Here is a 22,500-nt window from a genome sequence, read left to right as displayed (position 1 = left end):
TAGGATGCTAGGGTTTGAGAAATAGAGGAATCCATTACCCAGCTTGATATTGACATGGGAACACTCTGTGCTCACATGCAAAGCAAGAGAATGAGTCCTTCTGGAAACAGCATTCAGTCAATGACAGTTGGACAGTGGTGGATGAATACCCAGCTTCTCATCTGCTCAGTGGCAGAACAGTGCAACATGTTCTACAGTGCTTTGCTTGGTAGATCCATCACACATCTTCATCCTAATGTGTCATGGCAAGGACTGAAGTTAAAGCTACACAATTTAAATGACTGGTAAGCAAGAACTATTCAAGGGCGTAACACAAAAATTGTTTTGCCTGCCCTAATTACACACATGATTAAAAAGATTTAAGTTTTCAGGACAAACATTATAAAGGATTTTCACTTCTTCCTAGGTATGCTTTTCAGCCATAAACTATAAATAAACAAACTACCTGTGCAAGGAACCTAAAAGCCATTGGCAAAATGCATTACATTTGTGTTTTTTAATATTTAATATATTTTCTTTTTTAGTTTATATAAGATATACTATTTCCATTTTCTACTTACAATTACGTATCTTGTTAGAACAAGATTTTTAAAAAATGTAGCAGATAGAAAGTAGTCTACCCTAGCACCTAATCATCATTCAACATATCTGCCTTTTTTTCCATCTCCTGAAAGGATTTAGTTTTCTCTCTTTTTGCCACTGCTCAAGGTATCCCAGTTACATGCACAAAATATATCTATAGTACTTACGGAAATTTAAAAAGCCTTTGTGAGCTGAGCTGTACACACTTCAAAACTTTTTGTTGATACAAAGTTAACATGAGTTTGAATTAGGATCTTTGGCCTCCTTTGCAATATATTTAGCAATGTTAAAATAATGAGTGTAGGCCAGGCACAGTGGCTCACACCTGTAATCCCAGCACTTTGGGAGGTCAAGGTGGGCAGAACACTTGAGGTCAGAAGTTCGAGACCAGCCTGGCCAACATGGTGAAACCCCATCTCTACTAAAAGTACAAAAACTTAGCTGTTCATGGTGGTGGGCACCTGTAATCCCAGCTACTCAGGAGGCTGACATAGGAGAATTGCTTGAACTTGGGAACGGAAGTTGCAGTAAGCCAAGATTGTGCCACTGAGCTCCAGCCTGGGGAACAGAGCAAGACTTCATCTCAAAAAAAAAAAAAAAAAAAAAAAAAAGTCAGTATAGTGTCAAAGTGGTAATACAGAACAAAACAAAACAGAGTCATTTAGCTCTTTTTCCCCTCATTTTTTCAGTGTCTTTTGAAATAATAGTAATTTGTATGTCCGGTTTCCCTAGAAGACAAAGCCTGAGCACAAATTCCTAAGCCAGGATGTTTGAGAGGAGCTCAATCTCAGTGAAGCAAGAGTGAAAGGAAAATGCAGAAAGGCCGGGAAGGAGGGAGGGCAAATCCAGAGAGTGCAGACTGGAGGACGCGATGCTGACAAGTTGACTGTTATCTTCAAACCGTCTATCTGAAGCATGATGCAAGAGGTATCTACCGCGGGTACTCATCGCTTCCAGCTCCCACTAGTCGAGCGCTCAGTGGGGACAAAAATGCCTCTGTTCGTCCCGTGGCCTGGGTTGGCGCACGCAGGTAATAGCGGCTGCCACGGCTGTCCCCTATTCTAGCGGTGAAGCCCGAGACCATGCACGACTCACTGCCAAGGCCTCTCTGGCCAAAAAGTGAGACTAGAGCCACAGCCCCCGATGGTGAACCTGCAGACTCCAGCATGGTGCTTGGCATAGGACTGTCTCCTGTGCTGTATTCAATGGCACGTTTACAATCATTGTCAAGTTCATCTGTTAGGCACAGTGTATTGGCTCCATTCGGTGTGACCCACTAGGAATGTTCAAACTCCTATGTATTTTGAGACTAGGAAGAAATAAGTTAACTTATACTTTAATTAAAATCAATAACCCATTCCTGAAAATTAATCTGACGAAGTTCTATGAATTGGGAGAGGAGAGGAAATCTAAATAATCGACCATAAGAAATTAGTTGAGTAGATGATGATGCATCAACTTGAGAGAGTCTTACATCATTTTAAAAGGGCAATTAGTTTAAAATACTGCCATATGTTTTTGACCTAATGTTAAATTTGAAAAGCAGAAGATGCAGCACCTTCCAACCGTGATTCGAAATTGCATTGGTCAGGAGAGTCAAAGTCACACCAGAACAAGAAACAATATGGTTACATAAAGGGATACAACACACACTGGGGCCTTTTGGGGGTGTATGGTGGGAGGAGGGAGAGGACCAGGAAACGTAACTAATAGGTACTAGATTGAATACCTGGGTGATAAAAATAATCTGTACAACAGATCCCCTTGACACAAGTTTACCTATCTAGCAAACCTGCACTTGTACCCCTGAACTTAAAAGTTAAAGAAACAATCAAAACAATCCCAGCAGCTTAGGATAATAAGCCTTTGTTTATTGCACACACACATGCCAAGTAACCATATGACATGAGACGTATGCTCAATGACTTCACTATAGTAACTGTTGTACTATCTACATGTATCTCATAACCTCATGTTGTAAACCTCAACTATACACAATAACATACATTTTTAAAAAGCAAAAGGAAGTCTGTAGTGTGTTTGGGAGGTTCTCCCAGACACTGTCTCCATGCCTTGTCCATCATTCTTCCTGTTGGTTTGGAATCAGGTGGTGAATGGCACTGTCCCCTTAACCACCATGCTATCCAGTCCCTAGAGTTTCTGCCTATTCCTGCGAACACATGACTATCCACAACCAGATATCATTAGACATGTCAAGGTCAGACATCAGACAAACCAGCATTTAGAGGACAAGAAAAAGGACAGGGGACCCTGCCCTGGAAGAGACTCACAGTGGTGCTGAGGGAGGGAGGGAGTCTCTGCCCAAGCAGCACAAGCAGAACAAGACACTGTAAGTCAGCCTGTCCTTGTCCGCTCAGACCCCGCGTGCTCACCGATGCCTGCAGGGAGTGCATGTTCCTGTGCATAGCCCATCACGCTGACAACACAACTACAATTCATCCGACTCCATGTCATAGTTCATTTTGTGCTGTCAGTTTGGATCCCAGTATTAATATTACTCATGGGAGTCCAAGAAGGTTGAGTCCAAGACCATTGATGATAACCACCCAGCTTACTGCAGCACAAACACTTTGTAGAGATGGGCACTTGACGGGAAATCTCTTACTCTAGAGGTCATATTTCCGTTTATTTCACACTTCTTCAGATCCTATGTGGCGGTCTGTTTTTCTAGAAAAGATCATTTATTCCAGTAATTTAGAATTAGAACTGAAAATCTGTGCACCCTTGGTTATTTAATATAGAAAACAGAAAAAAAAAATTCCAAGAGCATTATGGGTTATTAAACACTAAAGTGTGCTTCTGAAGAAAATTGTCAAGTTCTCTGGTTCTCTGTGGAGCCAGGGATTCCGAATAGTTGCTTTGTGAGGTGTTTCTCAGGCCTGGGATGCTATGATAGGGGTCATAAAATCAGTATGTTGAGTTTAAAAAGATTATATATCAGCAATTGGTGAAGAAAGCAAACCTAAAATATTTTAGATTACCATTTATTGTGCACTAAATAAGTGTTGATGCCTTAGCAAAAGGAATTACCCAGTTTTATGGATTGCAAAGACAGCAGAAAGGTAACAAACTTGGAAAAATCTTTAAATATACAGAATATTTAATATACAATTTAATGTGGCAAAAATGAAGAAAGTCTTACCTTAAAGGAAATATCAAATTCCTCTAATCACATTCTTATTTAACAAAAAAAAAACCATAGTTTAAAAAAATTCAGAGGAATAGCACTAAATCCAAACTATAAAAGAAAATTAATATATAAATTGAGTGGCATGTATCGTATCATACACTTTTAAAAAAATGACATACAATGTTTTTAGGCTAGGCACAGTGGCTCACACTTGTAATCTCAGCACTTTGGGAGGCTGGGGCAGGTAGATCACACAGGGCAGGAGTTTGAGACCAGCCTGGGCAACATAGCAAGACCTCATCTCTATTTTTAAAATCCAGTGTGTGCCTGTGGTCCCAGTTACTCAAGAGGCTAAGGTGAGAAGATCGCTTGAGACCAGGAGATGGAGGCTGCAGTGAGTTAATACAGTGCCATTGCACTTCATCTTGGGCTACAGAGTTAGACTCCCCTCTCCAGTAAATAAACAAATAAATAAATAGCATATGGTATTTTTACATTTCTTTATATATGTAGCTAGAATATTAATACAATTATTTTTATGTGTGGGTTGTATTCTAAAAGTTTCTTTGTAGCTTGGCTGTTAGGAAGTCACGATGTGTTTTTCCTGAAAAACAGTGGTGTTTTTGAGGTCAGGCTATCCTCCAAAGTTCATTTAACTCAAAATACTATAGAAAGATAGTACATTTGCAAACAAAATTAAAGTAGACTCAATAACGATTAAGTAATAAAGTGGATTGTCAAATTAACATACAGGAAACAGTAGTCTTCAACACAAAAAATAATCTGTTAGAAGACATAAGGTATGAGAGAGCCCTATTTCCAGCAAGAAAATAAAATACAAAAGAGTTAAGAATAAACTTAACAAGAAACTTGCAAAACCTCTATAAGGAAAACTTTAAAGACTCCTGAAGAAGACCTGAATAAACACAAAGACATTTTTTGCTCTTTGGGATAGGATGATTCAACTCGTCATTAGTATATCAGTTCTTCCTCAGTTGATTTATAAACCTAACATGATCAAAAATAAATGACAGGCATTTTTATGGAGCTAGATCAGCCAATACCAAAATCAAATGAAAAAATAAAGTGCTAGGATAGCTATGGCAACATTGAAAAAGGAAAACCATCAGGAAATGAAACCCTACCAGATACGAAAATAGACATTGAAGCCTCTGTAACTAACGCAGTGTGGTGCTGGCACCTGAATAGACTGATGGGCCACTAGAATTGAATACAGAGTCCAGGAACTGAGCTAAGAAAAAATGGAAATGTGATGTATGATGACGATGATGTCTTAAATTACTGGGGCAAAATTTTTAAAAAATGCCATTTGAGGACAGGGGCAGTAGTTCATGCCTATAGCTTCAGCCCTTTGGGAGCCTGAGGCAGGATTACTTAAGCCCAGGAGTACGAGACAAGACTGGGCAGTATAGCATGAACTTCCCTGCCAACAGCCTACCCCATCTCCACAAACAAACAAACAAACAAACAAATAGTTGGGCATTGTTATATGCAACTGTAGTCCTAACAATTCAGGAGGCTGAGGTAGGAGGATTGGTTGAGCCCCCAGGGTTCAAGGCTGCAGTGAGCTATGATTTTGTTACTGTACACCAGTCTGGGTGACAGCGAGAAAGCCTGACTCTAAAACAAACAAGCAAAAACAAAGACATTTGAAAAAAAGAGAAAATTGGATCCTTAACTTGCACCATACAAAATAAGAAATTCCAATTGATCTGAGAAATAAATGTTAAAAATGAAACCGTACGAGTACCAAAAGAACACATGCAAGGAGTTTTTCCATAACCCAGCAGAGATAAGGAAAGGGTCTATTCATTTATCAAATCTATATGTGATAAAATATAATAATGTATTTAGCTACATCAATGTGTTTTCTATATCTTATATGTATTCTATGTTATGTATAACTATGTTAAAAATTAAATGATGTTCAAATACATATTTTGCATTTCAGAAATACATAAATGGCAGCAAACTGGGAGAAAATATTTGCAGCATGTATGTAGTAGGTGAAAAACTCTGTCATTTGGTCTTAGGAGCCCAAATAAGGGATCTATTTGAGATTTAAGAAGCAAGAAATGGCATTCCAGGCAAAGACAATAAAGTTGTACCAAGGTGTATATATGATTGACAGCAAAACCCTTCATCTGAACCCTAGTCATTGAACCAGGTAGGAACTGGAGTCTCCATTTGGAAGGAATTTCGAGTGCCAAGTGACCCAGTTGCAAACGTTAGAGTGAGACATCAGCAATTCCATGAAGATGTTACCACCCAAAGTGTCAGTAGAATCCCTGTTAGAATAGTAGGTTATTGACCAGTGAATTGGATCAAATTTGTTCATGACCTTATGGTACATGCTGCTGATTAAACCGCAGAGTTCCACTTGCTTTTACAACTGCTTTCTGGTTTTCATTCAATCCCCCTCCTCCTCCTCCAAGTGCACTGTGTCCTGTATCACTTGGTTCAGGCAAATACTCACTTATCTGCCTTTCTGCCTTTCCCAGGCCCAGCCATGTATGGTTATTCAGATTTTACAGTCATAAATGAGCTTTAAAAAAGTTTTACTACAGATAAGTAGTACTGATAGACACTTTTCCAGCCTCTCATACAGTCCTTGTTGCCTATATCAAACAGATCTCTATAAGGAGACACAAGTCAATCTCCTGAACCTTACTTAGTTGGCTTCTTACAAAAAGAGATTTCTGTTAGTTAATGCTAAGAAAAATTCTAAGTACCTGACTTATCTGATTCATCAAATTGAAGACATAATCTATTTACAGGGGTAATATTATTTTCTGTACTACAAAGAAGAACACTAGCTGTGAATTAAGGAAAAACATTTCCTTATTATTTTGAAACTTTAATTATATTTATTGAAATGTATCATTCAAGTTAGTTAGACATGGATTTCATCATATAGTACTTTATGCATATATTAAAAGAAAAACATAAGTGAAATAAGTTGGTTAAAGTATTTCAATGACTTCGTTTTTTCTACCCAACTATTCAGAATCTTATTTCAATACAAAGTTATCAGTGTCTGCACTTTTCCATATACTGTGCCATTAATAGTTTCAGTGACACAGCACTTAAACAATTCACAAAAGTAGACTCATAGTCACAGGCTACTAGAGGATAAAAGTTGCTTCAATACAGCAAACCTGCCCAAGTCCCCCTGAAACTAAAATAAAAGGAAAATCCAAATGTTTACCATCACTTTGGTTATCTAAAAATGTGTATAAATCTATAATTTCTTTAAAAAAAAATGCTGCCTCAATTTTGCTTCCTAGGGTCTCTTCTACTAGATTCCCTCTGAATGTGCAATTAACCTTTCTTTCTGACTCTTGGGCACATTAATACATAATATTTTCCCATTTACTTTTAAATCCTTTAAACCATTTCTATAGATGGGGCAACTCTACCCATTTTGAAAACATTAGGATTAGGCAGTTTGTTTTTAATAATGCCCACTGGGTAAGTTTTAGCCCATGTCAAGAAGAACCTGAAAGTTACCAATTTGAAGAAGGTTTAAAAGGTAAATATCCTCACTGTTTTGCCATTGACATCAAGATGACAATTTTTTTTTTTTAATGGCTGCAATCTTTCTGAGTTTGTACTCGTGGTTCACGTGGAGTTTCACACTGGTTTTTCTGGTCCTAGGAGTGGGGGTTTCCACACCTCACTCCCAGATGCTTCATGTTAGAACAGGTCTTCCCACACTGCTGAAACAATGATAGTGTGTCTGCGCCAAATGACAAGAACGCTGTGGCACCTAGTGCCCATCTGAAGGTGTGCCCAGGTTCCTAACCCCATATCTCTGCTGCTTATATTTCCCATCTAATTCTGGAAACTTACAAGTGAGGAGGAGTACGTTTTGCTGCGTCTATTGGAGACGTCTTAAGAACAGGACACTTTCTTCTTCCGATTGTGTAATATCCTCATGGGCTTCAGTTCAATGAAAAGAATTTATGTAGTCATAATTGTCATCATATTTCCTAATATACTGTTTCATAAAAAGGCATGATTTTCAACTAAAAGCCATATTAAGTCTCCAATAACAGTCTCCTAAGATTTCAAATGTCTGCATTCTTATAAACATTAAACTGAACACCTCATCATTTTCTCCCTGATATAATCTAACTTATATTCCTTTAATCCATAGAAACTATTCTTAACTCATTTTCCAAAGGTCTCTATGCTGTGAAACAAGATCATTAATCTTGATTTTTCTCTGCCTTCTGGTCATTTTTAACACCATTAACAGCAACTGCTTCTGCAGAACCACTTTAACTCCTGCTTTCAAGTTGTCACAAACCCCTCAGTTAGTTTCCCTAAATTTTCAGTGGAAGAGAATTTCCAATTCAGCACTCTGCTGATAACAGACACTGTGTCCTTGGCTGCCTCCATCTGATTCTGAGTGCCTTTATCTAAAGCTGTACAGTATAGCTGGACTCCACTTGGACCCATAAAGCTTAGCAGAGAAAGGACAAGGCATGGGACCAGGCAGGACAGGATTTAAACACTGCCATATTAGCTTTCTACTGCTGTGTAACAAATTACCACAACTTAATGGCTTAAAATAACACACATTGGTTACCTCACAGTTCCTGTGGATTTAAAGCCCAGACATGACCTTAGCTGGGTCCTTTGTAAGCTGCAATCCAGGTGCCAGCCAGGATTGGATTCTCATCTGGAGGCTTGACTAGGGAAGGGTCTAGTTTTAAGCTCACTCAAGTTAACAGAGTTCATTTCCTGTAACTGTAGGCTTCATGGCAGCTTGTTTCTTAAAGCCTGTGAGCAGACCAAGATTCTAGACTGATGGTCAGACCCCCTTGCATGTGTTCGGGCAGCACCATGTCTAATGAGCACTATTACGGTAAGTTTTACTTACTAATTCGATTATGCTAAAACCTCAGTTACTCAATTAAACACCCATCTGGATGTTCTATAAAGGCAATTCATAGACATAATGAAAGTTCATAATAAGTTGCCTTTCTGTAAGTGAGCTTGACTTAGAAGACCTGGGTAGCCTGATTCATTGTGTTAAAAGGCCTTAAGAACAGTACTGAGACTTTCAGAAAGAAAAGAAATTCTGCCTGTGGACAACAAGCTCAACTCATGCCCAGCAGTTCAAGTCTGCCTTTCCCGGTGGCTTTCCCTATAGGTTTTAGAGGACGTTGATAATATGGTTTGTCTGTGTCCCCACCCAAATCTTATCTGGAATTGTAGTTTCCATAATCCCCATGTGTCATAGGAAGGACTATGTAGAGATAAATAAATCATCCTGTTCTTGTGATAGTACGTTCTCACAAGATCTGATGATTTTATAAGGGCTTCCCCCTTCGCTCATCTCTCATTCTTCTCTCCCCTGCCACCTTATGAAGAAGGATGTATTTGCTTTAATATATATCTCCTACCATACATGTTTCTCTAGAGAACCCTAACTGGTACAGATTTTGATACTGGAAGAAGTTCTAGAGGACTATAACCTTATGGTGAGTTTTCTGCCTTGATCTGGGGTTTCTAAAATTGGTTCCCTAATATGATTACATTGAAAGACACCTACGGATCTATTCCAGTGGTAAAAAAGGCATTGGTAGTTCATGTCGCCATGTAACAATGGAGATACAAAAAATATAGCCACTGGGTACTCTTAATCAGTTACCTATGAAAGGTGAGATTTGGGTTACTGTGTATTTTCTACCTTAGAACATTTTAGTAAAACTAAAAAGTACAGTGGTTTTGGCTGGTTATTCCTAATCATACTAAAGAAAGTGGGGAACAAATAGGATAAGCTCAGAATTTCAAATTCTCAGTTCAATCTCTACATAAATAATCTAAAGCCTTCTTTGACTGCCCTGAAAAAAGCCTTTACCATCTGTAACCCAGGGGCAAGAATTTCTGAAAACCAAATTCAGAGTCTAACCCTATTAGTGGCTAAATTAAAATGTAACTTAGATTCTCAACATTGAAGGGCATCTTTTGTTAAGCAGAGAGCTTTGATTGGGAAGGAAGGGAATCTGAAAGTTTGAAGGGGGACATACAGCTAGATCACAATGAAGTTGAGTCTTCTCTGTCTATACTAGCAGTCTTTCTAACCTGCCTGCAGAGATCAGCCAGAAGAAACGAATGGCTTTCCTAGAGGTAACTGCCTTGAAAGATAATGCTGATTCTCCTTAGGACCCACTACCAGTACTCCTCTTTTCTTCTAGACCTATAATTATGCTCAAGCCCCAACAGGTCCCCAAGGGTGAGGTAGAAAGTGTGAACTGTGAGAAGGCGTGTCATAGGAGAAAAGAACTGCATGGTATTTCCAAATTATACAGGCAGAAACCCAGGGAATTCATGTGGGAGTGCATTGTAAGACTGTAAGATTGTCATGGAAGAAATATAAAGTTGAATCTGGCCAAATTTCCTGATATGAACCACTAATCAAATATTTGGGTTAACTTGAGGGCTTAGAAAAGGCTTGGTTTGGTTGGTGGGTTAGCAGAAACATGAACCTGAAGGTGGCCTAAGCCAAATAATACTGAATGTTAGAACTGCCTTGGTACTTTGTATAATAAGGTATCCAAAGGCTTAAGAAAAGTGGAGTGTTTGAAAGATCATGTAAGAAAGATCTGTTCAATTATCCTAATAGGGTCCATAAGACACACTTTTCCCCACAACTTTGAGAAATAGATTTCTGAAGGATGTCCCAGCCTCCTTGAAGAGCTCTCTTGTCTCTCTTCAGGTCAAAAAGTACCGTGGGAACTGACATCATCAAAATGAGATCTCAGGCTGGCATGGTGGCTCACACCTGTAAATCCAGCACTTTGGGAGGCCAAGGCAGGTGGATCAGTTGAGGTCAGGAGTTTGAGACCAGTCTGGCCAACATGGTGAAACTCCATCTCTACTAAAAATACAAAAATTAGCTGGGTCTGGTGGAAGGCTGATTAAGAAAAATTGCTTGAACTGGGGAGGCATAGGTTGCAGTGAGCTGAGATCATAACACTGCCCTCCACCTGGGTGACAGAGCAAGACTCCATCCCCTGCTTCCTCCCCCCCAAAAATGGGATCTCTAAGTGCAATGTATATAACAGTATGTCAGGGTGGCAGGGGCCAAGTGGTGGCTCTTCATTGCTTCATATAAGGTGGGCATGGCTGCTATAAAGGACAGGAGAGCCAATGTGGCAGTAAAAAAAATCTGTTTCTCCAAGACCCATGGGATTGTCTAGTTTATCCTGGATGTTCCTAGAAAAGGGATAGAGCTGGGCACAGTGGCTCATGCCTGTAATCTCAGCACTTTGGGAGTCCAAGGCGGGGGAATCACTTGAGGTCAGGAGTTCCAGAGCAGCCTGGCCAACATCACGAAAACCCATCTTTACTAAAAATACAAAAATTAGCTGGGCATGGTGGTGAGTGCCTATAATCCCAGCTACTCAGGAAGCTGAGGTGGGAGAAAAGCTTGAACCTGGAAGGTGGCAGTTGCAGTGAGCCAAGATAGCACCACTGCACTACAGCCTGGGCCCCAAAGTGAGACTCTATCTCACCAAGGAAAAAAAGGCCAGGCATGGTGGCTCACACCTTTAATCCCAGCACTTTGGGAGACCAAGGCCGGCCGATCACAAAGTCAGGACTTTGAGACCAGCCTGGCCAACATGGTGAAACCCTGTCTCTACTAAAAATACAAAAATAGCTGAGCATGGTGCTGGGCACCTGTAATTCCAGCTACTCAGGAAGTTGAGGCAGGAGAATCGTTTGAACCCAGAAGGTGGAAGTTGCAGTGAGATGAGATCACACCACTGCACTCCAGCCTGGGTGACAGGGTGAGACTCTGTCTCAAAAAAAGAAAAAAAAAAAGAAAAGGAATAGATGGGCAGTCTACTAAATTAGAACTTAAACTATATTAGCAGAAGGGATCTGTACCTAGTGAATGGAAGTCTAGCATGAATCACTGAAACAGACAGACTAAGCTCTTCAACCAGTTTCCCAACTTGAGCCAGTTTATAGACCCAGAACTCCTTGAATGAAAGAGAGGCTGGGTCCATTTGAGGAGAAAGCCCGCTACACAGTTAAAACGTTATATTGTTAAATCTTTATATATTGTTAATATTATTAATATTTTTCTCTCAGCTGTCCATAAGGAACTCATGGCCTGTTAAGGCGACTGTGCAATGAGGAAAAGAAAACAATGAATCTCTTGGAGAGTAACTGAACACCAGCTGTGAATTGATACTCATTTCTGGAGACCCTAAAACACGAATTTGTCCACCAGTCAGTGTAAGAGCTTGTGGAGGTCAGATGGAGTTTTACCTGGATCCATCTTACAGTGACCCAGCGGGTCACCAAACCCATCCTGCAATTATTTCTCCAGTTCCAGAATAAATAGTTAGATAAAAATAGTCAGCAACTGGCAGACTTCCCACATTTGTTTACTGACCTCCAGAGTGAGAGCTATTATAGTGAGAAAATACCAAGAGGAAGCCAGTAGAACTGCCTCTACTTTGGAAAATAGCAAACCAAAACGAATGCCGTACTTCTGGATGGATTCAGACATTAATGCGATCATCAAGGACCTGAAAGACGCAGAGGTAATGATTCCCACCGCATCCTCACTCAACTTGCCTATTTGCCTATGTGGAAAACAGATGAATCATGGAGAGTAAGAGTAGATTATCAGGAACAGAATCAGGTGGACTCCAACTGCAGTTACTGTTTCAGATGTGTTAATTGAGCAAATTAACACATCCCTTGGTATGGTGTGTAGCCATTGACCTGTCAAATGATTTTTTGTTGATCTCTGATAGTAGAGGCAAGCAGAAGCAGTTTGTTTAGCTGGCAGGGCCACAGATAAACCTACACTATCCTGCCTCAAGGGTATCTCAAGTCTCCAGCCATGTATTTAGTCCACATAAATTAATTCAGCTAAAATTTAGTCCACGGCGTTTTTGATTGCCTTTCCCTTCTATAGGATACCACACTGGTCCATTACAGACAGGTCATTATGGTCAGTGGACCTCCAAAGCAGGAAATAGCAACTACTCTAGACATATTTGTAAGTCGATTTCATGTCCAAGGATAGAAATAAATCTACAAAAATGCCACGGCCTTGTACCTCAGTGAAATGTCTAGAGGTCCAGTGGTGTAGAGCATATCAAAATATCCCTTCTAAGGTGAAGTTAAGTTGTTGCATCTGGCTCTTCCTACAACTAAAAAAGAAGTTCAATGCTTAGGAAGCATCTTTAAATTTTGGAGACATCCTCTTCTGGGGAAAGGATTAGCATGTTTTTGGTTGTATATGGGACAGTTTTGCCTTAGATGGCGGAATTATGTTCATGTTATTGTCTTTATTTGGACATTATGCATAATCTAAGGACATGTGTATAAATGCCAACTTGACCTATAGTAAACTGTGACGGACAGGTTTTGTGGTAGTCCCCAGTTATTCAATCAAACTTAATCTAGTTGTTGCTGTCATGGAAGTATTTTGTAGAAGGGATAAAACTCCATAGTCATTTGACTTTACGCAAGCAAACTTGACTTAGAAAACCTGGATGGAGTTGATTCAATGTGTTTGAAAGGCCTTCAGTGTAGGGTTGAGGCTTTCCAGAAAGAAAAGAAATTCTGCCAGTGGACAGCCATTCAATTCATGCCCAAGAACTGAATGGCTTGCCCTAAAGATTTCAGACTTGTTTAACACACCCCACAATGTGTAAGCCAGTCATTTGCAACAAATCTGTTAATATATATCTCCCACTGGTTCTTTTTATAGTGCCTGTATCCTGGGGACCTAGCCATACTTTACTAGCTGATTGATTTAATTTTGCTCAGTGTTAAAATGAAACAAATCTAAATGTTTCAAATCTCTACTTAAGGACACACCACTTAAGGACAACAGCCGATGTCTAAACATTTCCAAAGTTTTGTTTCCTATATAATTATTTTAACACTATAAATGTTTATTTGTGAAAGCATTATGCATTCTAGTACCTACCTTTTTTTGGTAATTTTTATTAAAACAGTACAGTGCAACATGTTTGCACATGACACTTACCTGTATTATTCTTAGTTAAGTAATTGTTTAATTTATATTAAGGATAGATTCTTGGGAAAAAAATAGAGTTGATAGGTGAAATGGGTTTTGTTTTAGGGGTCTATGTATTTTACAAAATAACTGACTGGAAACTTTTCAACCAATTTCTCTTCCCTCCAGCATTTTGCAAGACAGTCTGTCTCATTCTATTTTCTATTTATTTTCTTCAGAGTAATTTCTCTTACATCCGTGTAACCTCTTCATCTCCGAGCCTATACCTGGCATGCTAACTTTCCATCTTAAGCACGACAGTCTTGCACTGGGACTTAGTCCCTCAAGCGGATTCCTATTACTGGGCCGTGATTTTGACGAGAGCTTCATAAACATCCGAAGATAGTGTTGGAAAAAGTAAACCAGACAATTTTGAGTCTTGTAAGTATGCTAAGAAGTACTAAGCCCTGTTAAGACATTTCTATTATAAAGGCTTCTCATTTCCCAACAAAATTACTCCCTCCCTTCGCCCAAAGAGCCTCTCCAGCAGCTGTTTGGTTCCTAAACTTAGAACGGTGGAGCGAACGGTGGAGCAGAAGAAGGCTTTTCTTTCTCTACACTTTGTTACTGATCTTCTTGGCTTTATTGATACAAATCTTTTCCTAGCATCCTTTTCCTGAGGACTTTAAAACCGAGTTCTTATTTCACAAGGCCATTGCGAGCTTGCCTTTCTCATATGCCTGCTGCTTGGTGTTTCCGTGAGGAAAATGGAGTGCACCTGCTGATGTGTTTTTCGCTCCAGTTCCCTGTAGATTTCATTCGGCATTGTTTTCTTTCAGCATCACCCACATAAACGGCAAGAGGGTAAAAAATAACGTACATTTCCCTTTTATGTCCTAACACCACACTTCATATCGCCTTCAGCATTTCTTACTGAGTAGTGGTACTTGATCACAGCTACTAAGCCTTACTCCTTTTATTTTCAGTGGTGTATTAACTAATAATTAACTTTCCCTATTTATTATTCAAAATGTTCACAGTAAGCACCATCTTACTTCCACAGCCCAATAAATCAGTACCTGAACCACTTTTTATCTTTATCTTATCATTCTGTTTTACCCTATTCAATATTTAAGCATCAATATTTAGATGCTTATTATAACTTGGGAATACTTTAATGACATATAAGAAGGGTGCCCAAAGCTGGGCGCGATGGCTGACACCAATAATCCCAGCACTTTGGAAGGCCGAGGCGGGCGGATCACAAGGTCAGGAGTTCGAGACCAGCCTGGCCAACATGGTAAAACCCTGTCTCTACTACAAATACAAAAGAAATTCATTTTGGTAGAAGTTAGAGTGAGCCAAAATAGCACTACTACACTCCAGGCTGGGAGACAAAGTGAAACCCTGGAAAGAAGGAAGGAAGGAAGGAAGGAAGGAAGGAAGGAAGGAAGGAAGGAAGGAAGGACGGGAGGGAGGGAGGGAGAGGGAAGGAGGGAAGGGGAGAGAGAGGAAAAAAAAAGTGAGAGAGAGGGAGGGGAGGAGGGGGGGAGGAGGGAGGGAGGGAGGGAGTAAGGAAGGAAGGAAGGAAAAAAGAGAAAGAAATGTGTGCCCTGTTCTTAGCTTCAGGGCTTTCTCCACCCCATGACTTGTATTCCCACCACTAAACCCTGAGAAGAGTCTTCATTTTCCTAGATAAAGAAGCATTCTGCCTATCTAGGTCTGGAAAGATCCTTAGACTAGAGGTTTTAAAAAAGAGATGATGGATACTTTAAAGGGCAGTGTAAACAATAAAAATCATTAAAGGTCAATTGATCCAAACTGCCTGGCAGCGAGAGCGCATGGCCTCTCCACAACGGGTGAGCTGAGCTGCAGTCCACAAAGCGCTGGTTCAGAGCAAGCTGGAGATGACTGACAGGGAGAACTCTCCTGGGCTCAGAGTGTCTCAACATCGGGAACCTCATTAGGACGTCTTCCCTCTGTGCTGTGACTTGACACTTCTTTATCAAATGATTCTGCAAGTAAAGACCTTCTAATTTGAAGATGATTGACTACACTGGGCAATAGATACAATTGGAAATTCAAGAATATTTCTTTTACTAATCCTCTCTTTTAGAGGAGTGCAGACTCCTTTTGTTCTTTTTTTTTTTTTTTTTTTTTTTTTTTTTTTTTTTTTTTTTACTAGATAAGGGAGAGTTGCTTTTTTTTAAATTTTATTTAAGGATCTTTGTGTATGGAGTGTCATGTTAAGCAAAACATAAAATGACTGAGTGATCGCTCTCTAGAAATGTATAAACTAATACAATTGAATGAAGAAAAAAATATGTACTTTTAAAGGGAAAAAGATGCTTTTGATTTTTTTATTTAGTCCTGAAGTTCTTTTCATAAAGTAAGATGTACATTTTATCTTCAGAGAAACCCTTTTCATCTGAACTTGAACCGTGTTAACCTCATTGGTTACAAGGGGGTCACAGGAATATGGAACCTCCCCATTTGTGCATTGAAATAGTTTCAACTTTAGTTTCATTTTTAAAAAATTGTTCTTCTTTACACTTTTACTTCCCTTTAATATTCTTCCTGCTGCTATTCCGAAGTAGTTAATTTAATTGGCAATGGATTAACTCACCTTGGCTAGCAGTGAAACAATGAAGAACTTAACACAGTGTTCATTTGTGTGTGTGTGTGTGTGTGTGTGTGTGTGTATTGTGTGTGTTTGTGTATATGGCACACTGGAATAAGTAGGAAAGCCGAACTTAATAATAAAGTGCAATTCATAAAATATACCCTTATAAGTGTGCCACAACCTAGATATTAAAATCCAGCAAGAAGTTTGTTAATTCTACCTTGTTATAATTTATTTTTCTTTGGTTTTCAAGGGTTTTCTGAGATTGTGGGAAATTATTGCTAATCTTGTACTTATAATTTTTATTAGTAAGAAATATGAAAAGGGCGGAAGGGAAGAGAAAGGCACTGGGACAGTAAGCATAGGAAAAGTACATTGCCTATTTTGGTTAAAAGAATGCAGACTACTAATTATCATTCATTTGATTGTAAATTTTATATTCAGACTTTCCTCAAATGATTATGTGTATTGTGTGATATTATCAGGAAAACCTTTGGAATAAGTATTAAAAGTATATTATTTACAACCTTGATTTTTAAGCTTTTGGGAAAGATGTTTCATTGTGAACCAATGGTGAATGTAGGTTAAAAAAATAAAAACGATCATTCAAAAGACTCCGTCAAATATAGATATCTAAATCTTCATAGTGCATATACCATGGCTTGTTTTTTAATCCCCCCCTCCTTTTTTTTGGATACAGAGTTTCACTCTTGCTGCCCAGGCTAGAGTGCAATCAAGCTCTCTCAGCTCACTGCAACCTCCACCTCCCAGGTTCAAGCGATTTTCCTGCCTCAGCCTCCCAAGTAGCTGAGATTAAGGGAGCCCGCCACCACGCCTGGCTAATTTTTGTATTTTTAGCAGAGACGGGGTTTCAACATGTTAGCCAGGCTGGTCTCGAACTCCTGATCTCAAGCGATCCCGCTTGCCTAGGCCACCCAAACACCTGCGATTACAGGTGTGAGCGTCCGCGTGGAGCCTTTTTGAATCTATTTTTTTTTTCTTTTTTTTTTTTAATTGCATTTTAGGTTTTGGGGTACATGTGAAGAACATGCAAGATTATTGCATAGGTACACACATGGCAGTGTGATTTGCTGCCTTCCTTCCCCTCAACTATATCTGTCATTTCTCCCCATGCTATCTCTCCCCACCTCCCCACCCCCCGTTACTCCCCCATTTCCCCCCAACGGACCCCAATGTGTAGTGCTCCCCTCCCTGTGTCCATGTGTTCTCATTGCTCAGCACCCGCCTATGAGTGAGAACATGTGGTGTTTGATTTTCTGCTCTTGTGTCAGTTTGCTGAGAATGATGGTTTCCAGGTTCATCCATGTCCCTACAAAGGACAGGAACTCATCGTTTTTGATGGCTGTGTAATATTCCATGGTGTATATGTACCACATTTTCCCTGTCCAGTCTATCATCGATGGGCATTTGGGTTGGTTCCAGGTCTTTGCTATTGTAAACAGTGCTGCAATGAACATTCGTGTGCATGTGTCCTTATAGTAGAATGATTTATAATCCTTTGCATATATACCCAGTAATGGGATCGCTGGGTCAAATGGGATTTCTATTTTTAGGTCATTGAGGAATCGCCACTTCTTGAATCTTTAGGCAGCTTAAAACAGCAGCAGCTGAAGTTTGAGCGCTAGTGGAAAATACATCTATTCTTTGCTGACCCCTAGTGTCCACAATAAGTAAATGTGAAATCTAAAACCCCTGAAGGAAAAACATGGCAGTTTGAGAAATGACATTTTCTTTCACTCAAAACACAAAAGAAAGAAAAAATGTGTTCCAAAATAAAATAATTCACCTTCTGTAAATTATATAGTTAGCACAGAAACATACACAGAGAATGAAACAGATAGGTTCAAATTCAGCTTCTGATTTTGATGGAGTTAATCTGAGGAAGACTTTTCAGGGTTAATAGAGCACCATCTGCATTGTTTTGTGGGAACCACTTCTTTCTCTCTGGCTACACTGGCCTCAAATCTTTTCTACAAGTATGTGAAGATAATCGCTGGGTTTTCAAATCCAACCACCACTCTGGGCAGCAACGCCACCATCACTAGGACAAACAGCCTTGTAGACCATGACCACCCGCTGGGAGCAAGAAACAGGTAGTCTCCCCTCCCTGAGGCTGTGAGGACAAATAGATGTTACCTAAGTAAAGTGAAAGACAGGGACAGAGACACAGAATTCTTTCTTAGCCCAATTCAGATCACAAATTTTTGCTTCCCTTGTGGTGAACTGAAGCAATCACTCAGTGATTGTCTGCCCTAACCACAGTTTACAAGGCTGTCCTTTTTTCTTTCTCTCTTTCTTTCTTTCTTTCCTTCTTTCTTTCTTTCTTTCTTTCTTTCTTTCTTTCTTTCTTTCTTTCTTTCTTTCTTTCTTCTTTCTTCTTTCGACAGTGTCTCACTCTGTGGCCCAGGCTAGAAGAAGCTGAGGTTTAAGACAGCTTAAATCTCTACCCTGGGGAACAGCTATGAACACAATGGTATTGATATAGCTCACTGCAGCCTTATATTGCTGAACTTGAGCTATCTCCCTGCCTCAGACTTCCATGTAGCTGGGAGTACCTGCACTTGTCACCACACTTCGCTTATTATTATTATCATTATTATCATTATTTTGTAGAGACATGGTCTCTCTCTCTTAACAAGGCTGATCTCAAACTCCTAGCCTCAAACCATCCTCCTCCCTCTGTCTCCCAAAGTTCAAGGATTACAGGTGCAAGCCTGTAATTGGCTTTCCTTTTTGAGAGAAGAATTTTTTTTTTTTTTTACAAGTCCACTGATTAAGTTTTCTTCACCATTTTCTCTACTTGTGGATAATTTATTTTTGCAATTAGAAGCCGTCTGAGGGTTTACATGGAATGTCATACCATGTGAAATTGTCAACCACTCGGTTATATTTTTTCCATGGTTTCAAAAACAGAAAAAGAAAATGGAGTTTATTGTTCTTGCATGCTTGTTTGTTTAGCATTTTTGTTGATGTTTTTTCCCTGTAAGATAAGTCGCATCTATGACTTTGTCTCTTTGCCTCTTTATACTTCATACCATCCTCCACTAAATTGCCACAATCTAAATTTTTGTTTTACTTATTTGTTTGTTCTTTGTTTGTTTTTGAGATAGAGTTTTGCTCTTGTTGCCCAGGCTGGAGTGCAATGGCGCAATCTCAGCTTACTGCATTCTCTGCCTCCCGGTTTCAAGAGATTCTCCTGCCTCAGCCTCCAGAGTAGCTGGGATTACAGGTGTGCACCACTACGTCTGACTCATTTTTTGTATTTTTAGTAGAGACAGGGTTTCACCATGTTGGCCAGGCTGGTCTTGAACTCCTGATCTCAGGTGATCTGCCCATCTTGCCCTCCTAAAGTTCTGGGATTGCAAGCATAAACCACCATGCTGGGTCATTGTAATCTGAATTCTTAAAACACCCTTAATTCAAATATTTATCCTCTTCACTGGATGGCAACTTCAGTCAGCTCATAGATATTTTCCCGAAAGTGTTTGTCTGATTTTAAATCTTCAAATAACCTATTTCGTTCCTGAATTAGTAAGAACATTTGTCCTAATTAATGTCTCTAATTCTAAACCAAGATGTCCCGCAGGTATTCTAAAATACATTAGACAAGACATGACTGTGCAGGTTGATGGTTTACCATATGTCTATGCATCTATTGTCTCACCTACACTCAATTCTTTCCTTGAGAATCTGATAAATGGCTCAAAGATGTTCATGCTTGGAAATGGGAAAATTATTCATGTTTTTTCTCTCTTGTGTGTTTGTCTACTAGGATAGATATTTTGAATATAAAAACTTTTTAGAGGCAGTGGAAATGCCTTTTAATTAAACTCTTCAAATACTTTGAAAGATATATGTACATTTAAGTTTGTTAGCTGAGAAGTCTATTTGTGTTTAGAAGTCTGCCCCTATCAAAAGAAGTCAATACATGCTAAGAATAATCACTTCTAAGAGTAGACTTGCTTCTCACACTGTGAACCACAGTGGACTCTGGCAGCCCTGCCTCTGTCTTAAGACACTGTCACCCCTCCTACCCAGCCCTCTGAACTTCCTGGTCCCAGCAGGCCCTTTAATGGTCTAGCCCTCATCAATTTTACGAGCTCCTTTTGTAGCATTTTGATAAATCCCTCTTTTTGCTAAGAGATTACTTTTGCTAATTGCATCCCCAAATCCTACCTGGTATAGAAATTATTTCCCAAAATAGGTGTAGGCAACAGGTTCCAAAGGGAATATGGAGAATTTGAATCTAGTCACCTGTCTAAGGTAAAACAGAAGGCAATGAAATTCTCAATAATAAGCCCAGGTGGAAATGCAGAACTTTACAAAGTAGCCACAAAACTATATTATCACCTATAGTCTCTCCAAACCAAGTTCTTTTTAGGATAACACTTTGAGTGGCTGCATTCCTGCTGACATATAGAGTATAGAAAGCCAGGTGCAGTGGTTTATGCCTGTAGTCCTAGCACTTTGGGAGACTGATATAGAAAGATTGCTTGAGCCCAGCAGGGCAACATAGTGCAACCCCATCTCTAATAAGTGAATGAATAAAAGAGCAGGCATGGTGGTGCACATCTGTGGTCCCAGCTGCTCAGGAAGCTGATGGGGGAAGACTGCTTGAGCCTGGGGGGGGTCGAGGCTATAGGGAGCCATGATCATGCCACTGCATTCCATCCTAGGCAACACAATGAGACCCTGTCCCAAAAATAAAAATAATAAATAAATAAATTAATTAATTAATTAAAGGACTTCAGTCTATCAAAAGTCAAGTAGCAGCACTTAAGTAAAAGCAAAGTGGGCATGGTTATCCTAATAAGAACCAGGTTGTCACATGGTAATCACATGATCTGAGCACAGTAATATCCATGGCAGCTTACTGAACAGGGATTTTCTAGAGCAAGCAGAGATAAGCAGCCCAAAAAGATCCTGCTTTGATTGTATAGAAAAAAAAAAGAAAACAGATCTGGAGAACAGAATCCAGTCTACAGCAACCACAGTAGAGAATTGTAGTTCTCATTCAATTCTCAGGCTTTAATTAATTCAAAAACAAAGAACTCCTTGAATAAAGAGGAGACTGGGCACTCTTTGGGAAGAACCACCCTGTTGAGTCATATATTTTGAAAAGACATCTGTAAAAATTGTCAGAATTCCCATATTGACTCCTTCATCAATAGATATTCTGATAGAAAAGTTCAAGTGGAAGTCCTTGGAATTTGCATTCCCACTAATAGTACGTTAAAAACTCTCACATTCCCAGAAAAATCACAGGGATAGGGACATCATTTAAAAACTTAAATGATACCAGGGTGGTAATTTATCTCATTTTCATTTAATTTTCCAGTGTAGTACACCAAAGATAAATTTTGTTTTGTTTTGTTAATAAAGATGAGGTTTCACCATGATGGCCAGGCTGGTCTTGAACTCCTGATCTTAGGTGATCCACCCACCTCGGCCTCCCAAAGTGCTGGGATTACAGCCGTGAGCCACCGCACCCGGCCAAGATAAATGGGTTTTTGAGAAAGACAGTGAATTGTCCTAAACTTAATCAGGTGACGACACAAATGAAAGCTACTATTTCGGATTTTATTTCATTGAAGCAAATCGATAGACTCTAGTGCTTGGCTTATAGCTGTTTATCCTGAAAATATTAGCTTCTCTTTTGTAATAAATATAAAAGTTTTTAAGCATTTTGCTTTCACCTGAGGAAACTTGAGTTTAATTTACAGGTAGGTCTGCCTCCTATGCTGATAGAGGCAGAGGAGACCTGTGCCATGGTACTTCCCATGCAGGGAGGGCTTAGAGAACAATGAGGAAGTGAAACACCTTCACTGAGCAGAACGTTGCACAGCACACCTCAATGTCCACTTTTTCTAGAAGAGAGGAACTGCTAATATATAAACTTATGAGCAATAGAAAAACCTTTGACCAGAGGGTCAAGGGCTTGGAAAAAGCAAGGATAGAGGATTGATGACGAAGTGGTTTGGGGAAGGAACATGTGATTGGACCTCTCTGAATGGGCCCAGGGTGTGAGAGTGTGATAATATGTGCTTCATATGAATGCCTGACAAAAGACCACTCCTATAGAGAAGTCTTTCATGGATC

The 22,500-nt window shown here is 39.6% G+C and overlaps 1 long non-coding RNA gene and 1 pseudogene across 1 annotated transcript in view; one reads left to right on the top strand and one right to left on the bottom strand.

Annotated features, from left to right (window-relative positions):
* Positions 1-22,500, bottom strand: part of LOC141581429 (uncharacterized) — a 48,458-nt gene that overhangs the window by 1,434 nt on the left and 24,524 nt on the right. Inside the window, exon 2 of the long non-coding RNA XR_012514016.1 lies at positions 8,349-8,542. This is a non-coding gene — a long non-coding RNA (uncharacterized LOC141581429). The remainder of the gene's footprint in view (positions 1-8,348; positions 8,543-22,500) is intronic.
* Positions 12,262-22,500, top strand: part of LOC101030877 (myb-binding protein 1A-like) — a 32,598-nt pseudogene continuing 22,359 nt past the window's right edge.

Source organism: Saimiri boliviensis, chromosome 15, assembly GCF_048565385.1.
Source record: "Saimiri boliviensis isolate mSaiBol1 chromosome 15, mSaiBol1.pri, whole genome shotgun sequence".
Taxonomy (NCBI): Eukaryota; Metazoa; Chordata; class Mammalia; order Primates; family Cebidae; genus Saimiri; species Saimiri boliviensis.
This window is presented reverse-complemented; position numbering and strand designations above follow the sequence as displayed.